A 5,184-nucleotide genomic window follows, 5' to 3' on the forward strand; every position below is an offset into this window, starting at 1 on the left:
TATAAATATAAATACAAATAATAAAAATTTACTTAACAATGAAGAATTGTGGACATTAGAATTTTATCCATTACCATAGTACCTCCACTTGTGGAAGGCTCTGGATCATTTTGGGATTAGGATGTCATTTCCAGTTAGGAGATGACTGAGCGCTATCTATACAATGCTTTTATATTTTTCTTCCCATATTTTGCCATAACATCTCACTATCTCTATCAACTTTTGCAAATCAGTCACTGTTTGGGTCTGTGCTTTTAAGCAATCAAGCAGTTTTGAAAACAAGTTCTTTCACTATAAAATTACTAATGATAAAGTGTGTTGTTACACTCCAAAGAAGGGTGGTCATAATTACAGTTCATTGTGAATATGTTGTAGGTTGGGGACTACTTGCATCTAAAGAGCAGCACAGAAACAGTTATTGTGATGTGACATTGAGTCCATTCCAACTCAAACACCATTGGGTCAACTATTCTTCGTAGGGTCCGTATGCAAAACAGGTCAAAACCTTGTCCAATCTGTGCCATCGTCACAATATGCTGTGCTTGACTCACAGTTGCAGTCACTGTGTCAATCCATTTTGTTGAGGGTCTTCCTCTCTCTCACTGACCATCTACTTTTCCAGATGTGATTTTTTTTTGCCCAAAGGCTGGTTCCTCCTGACAGGATGCCAATAGTATAAGAGATGAAATTTCACTATCCTGACGTGTAAGGAAAACCCTAGTTGTACTGCTTCCAAGGCCAATTTGTTCTCTTGGCAGTCGAAGCGATAGCTAATATTCTTTGCCAACACCACAACTCAAAAGCATCAACTTACTACCCAGCTCTGGGCCATCCTTACAATCTTTGCTATGTTTTAGCCCATTGGTGAAACAACCATGTCAATATATCACAGGAGGGTCCTTCCTCTTTTTCTGGTCTTCCATTCTATCAAGCATTGTGTCCTTCTCCTGGGACAGGTCCTTCCTAAGAACATGATCAATGCCTATGAGACAAAATTTGACCTTGCTAGCTACTTCCAAGGAACATTCTAGCTGCACTTCTTCCTAAACAGATTGGTTTCTTCTTGCATGAGATAATGGTATATTTAATATTTTTTTCATCAACAGCACTGAGACATGTTCATGTAAGCCTATGAAGGCAGATTCTATACAAAGATAATCTATAAGCCCAGGAACCATGAATGCTTAGGGCTACAGACAAAGAAGGAATCTACACAGCTAAGACCTGGATTTGGACTTTTAGCCTCTAGAGATAGGAGGAAATAAACTTCTGTTCTTTAAAGCCACCCACTTGTGTTATTTATGTTACAGCAACATTAGGAAATGAAGCTACTTCCTCCCACTCATCTTTTCTTTCTTTGGGCTGTGCCCTTCTGAACTCTTCTGACGTGGGATGTTCCTCATTGAGTACAGATCCCATAGAGAGTGCCATTCCTCACTAACTGCCTTTCTTATGAGAATCAGGTCTCTAGGAATTTTCGAGAAAACATTTGCTACATCTCTTCATCAACAAAAATAGGATCCTATTACCCATATTGTTATGTGAGCTCTCATTTTTTTCACACTCTGCTGTCTCGTGGATACATTTTCATGCTTGTGCATTCAAATCTACCATTTCTTTATAGAGTCCAGTGGACTTCACCTTTGGAGGAGTGGCTCACACCTTATTTAACCAGTTCCTTACTATTGGACATTGAGTGGCTTCCAGCTTTGGCTTGTTAGAAAATGCTGCAGTGAGCATGCCTATGACTTAGAACTTTTATACCTTGTCCCTTTATTTCAATTTGACCTTTTGGCTTGCTTCAAATAAAACTTTGTTCTAGAAGGATGTGAGAATGTTACAATGGGATTTTTTCCTTTTCCCAACAAATGTTTCTGTTATTTTCTTTCTGGCTCCTACGGGAAACTCTGTGTGATCCTGGGATCACATAAGAAACACCCTATGTGATTCTGGAAGGGTTGCCATGGTGACTCACCCTTTGGTGCAGGGGTAGGACATAACCCAAGCTGGTCAGCCAAAGCACTCTTGCCTTTTGGTCATTATAATAATCATTATCATTGTCCATGCCCACTGTTCTTACCTTAACTCATCATTATTTCTTGCTCAGAACACACAATAACTTTCCGTCTTCTATCTCTCTTTCCAACTCTCCCAGATCTCTCATCCATTCTCAAACAGCTGCTCATGATTTCTGACTTTGTCATACTAGGCTTGAAAGTCAACATTGTTTCTTGCTTTAGAGGAAAATAGTCTCATGTTCTTTGTCTGCCATCCAGAGCTCCCAAGACCTGGTTCTTTCTCATCTCTCCACACGTAACTGAATCCTGGGTAGATTATACAACTTCTTGGTTTTCATTTTCCAGCTTTTACCCTTAAGGCAAGGATTGTGAAGCTCCATCTCACATACTTTGGGCACACACCCAGGAGGGATCAGTCCTTGGGGAAGAATATTGTATTTGGAAGGGTGGAGAGACAGCACAAGAGAGAAAGACCCAGGATGAGAAGGATTGCATCAGTGACAGAAGAAATGGGATTAGGTCTGTTGGAGGTGATGAGATTGGCTCAGAATAGGGCAGGGTTCAGAGCTCTTGTACAAAGAGTTGCTATGAGTCGCAGTTGACGCTATGGCACATAACAACAACAACCACACCATCATCTATATGATCACTCTTTTTACTCCTCAGAAGTCTAACCTTCACCCCAAACAAGATCCAAGTCTGACCTAAGCTTTATGCAGCTTTTGGTCTCCAAATCTCATTTAGCACCAACAGAGAATAATCAATTATTCATTTAGCACCTTTCCTGGTGCTCCCTGACTACAATGACAATCTGCTCATGACAGGTCAAAGAAGGAGGAGGGGTAATTGTAAGCATAGAATATGTCACAGAAACCAAACTCAGACAGAACTCATAGGAATTGAGACTAGGACCTGGGAGACCACCAAGGATGGTACAGTCTCTGTCCATTTCAGCAGGTGCACGGCCTCCAGTCTGTACTTTTTCATTGTCTTAATCATGTTTGTTGGCTGTTTATGTACACTACTGGCAGTCTTCTACTTCTACTCTGGAAATACTTTCTTCTCTCTGTTTCTACCCAGAGTGTAAGCCAGTGCTGGCACAATGGAAACAACAAAAACAACCTAATATCATTTATGAACTTACCATGTACATCATGCAATGACACACATGTTTGTGTAATTAATTAATCTCTCAATTACCTCCACGAATATTGTTATTGTTGTTAGGTGCCATCCTACCTTGTGCGGTTCTCACCATCTCTGTCACATTCTAACCCACTGCTCAATCACTGTGTCAGACCACCTGGTTGAGGATCTTCCCCTCTTTCCCTTCACTTTTCCAAGCATGATGTATGTCACTTTCCAAGCAATAGCTTCTTCGGGCAACATATCTAAAGCAGGAGATGAAGCATTATCATCTTTGCCTCCAAGGAGCACTCTGGCCGCACCTTCTCTAACACCTGTTTGCTCTTTTGGCAGTCCATGGAATATTCAGTGTTCTCCTCCAACACCACAATTAAAAGGCATCAATTCTTCTTCTATCATCCTTATTCATCGTACAGCTCTTAGGAGGACAGCAAATGAACAGATCATGGTCCGAATCAGGCACATTTTGGGAAGCTCTGGTGGTCTGTTGTTATTGTTGTTAGGTGCCTTCGAATCAAGGAGGAGTCATAGCGACCCTGTGAATAGCTGACCTGAATCCTGCACTGTCCTGGCCATCATCATCTCTGATACTGCTGAAGTCACCTTGTTGACCCATTTCATTGAGATCCTCTCCTTTGCTGATCCTCCATCTTTCTGAGCATGATGTTTTGTTTTGTTTTTCCAAAATGTTGTCATGTTGTTGTTAGGTGTCATCAAGGTAAGCATGACTCATAGTGATTCTGTGAACAGTCGAGCTGAATCATGCCCATCCAAGAAATAGCCTCACCTAAAAAAAAAGTGAAGCTTCACCATCCTTGCCTCCAAAGAGCAATTCTGGCTGTACTTTTCCCAAGATGTATCTATTTGTTCTTTTGCAATCCATAGGCTATTCTGCACTCTTCTCCAACACCACAACTCAAAGGCATCAATTCTTCTTCTGTCATCCTTATTAATTTCCCAGCTCTCTGAGGGATAGCAGGTGACGAGAAGACCATGGTAAGGAACTATGCTGTCAACCCAAACACACACAGTTCAAATCCTCCAGTTGCTCTGTGGGAAAAAAATGGGCAATCAATTCCCGTGTGATTTACTGCCTCTGAAAATCCATAAGCATGCTAACTTGATGGAACACAATGACAACTTAATGCTCAGGGTTGGTTTTGACGATTGTGTTCTATAATTCCCTCCTCCCCAACATAGGTTCTATTATAGATTGCATTTTATGGATGAAAAAAACCCAAATACCTTGCCCATGCAACAAAATCAGCATAGGGGAAGTTGGGATTTGATTCTAAGTCTGTCTGTCTGTCTGTCTGTCTGAGTGAACAAATGCGATAACTCTTTCATTAATAAGAAGGATCTTGAGATAATGTATTCCAGGCTCCTATCTCTATGAGGAGGGCATTACTATCCCCACTATCAACTCCCAAGAGAGGCAGCTATCTCTTTGCATCTTAGACATTTCCAGAGTGAACCTACCTTTTGCCACCTATTTCAATGGTTTCATCCTCTTGAACATCAGGCATTTCTTCCTTCTGTCCAATTGATTTTTCTTTAATTTATTTTATACTGGTTTGCTTACAAAGTTCGTATACTGTTGTTTTTCACACTGGATTTTTCCCGTTTCCTTTACCCACTCCTCCCCTCCCCATCAAATTGTGCAACCCTGTGATTACTCCTGGGCCCATCCTCACCTCTCTGCTCCTACCCTTCCCCCCTTGGATTCTCAGACATGTTTTTCTAGTCTTTTTCTATTTTTACAGTAATGGTTTTATATAGTATTTGTCCTTATGGGACTTAGTTCACTTATCATAATGCTCTCCAGACCCTTTGAAAATTGTTGTTGTTGTTATTGTTGTTATGTGCCATCGAGTCGTTTCCGACTCATAGCGACCCTATGCACAACAGCTCTAAACCCTGCTCTATCCTGCGCCAACTGCACCGCCTCTGACACACCCATCCCGATTACCCCAGTCACCGAATCAATCCATCTCATAGAGGGTCTTCCCCTCCTGCGCTG

The 5,184-nt window shown here is 41.3% G+C and overlaps 1 pseudogene; it reads right to left on the reverse strand.

Moving 5' to 3' along the window:
• LOC102859671 overlaps positions 1–4,690 on the reverse strand; it is a 95,434-nt pseudogene extending 90,744 nt beyond the window's left edge.
• Between the last annotated feature and the right edge of the window lie 494 nt (positions 4,691–5,184).

Source organism: Elephantulus edwardii, unplaced genomic scaffold, assembly GCF_000299155.1.
Source record: "Elephantulus edwardii isolate Elephantulus edwardi_28Jun2011 unplaced genomic scaffold, EleEdw1.0 scaffold00049, whole genome shotgun sequence".
NCBI classification, from domain to species: domain Eukaryota; kingdom Metazoa; phylum Chordata; class Mammalia; order Macroscelidea; family Macroscelididae; genus Elephantulus; species Elephantulus edwardii.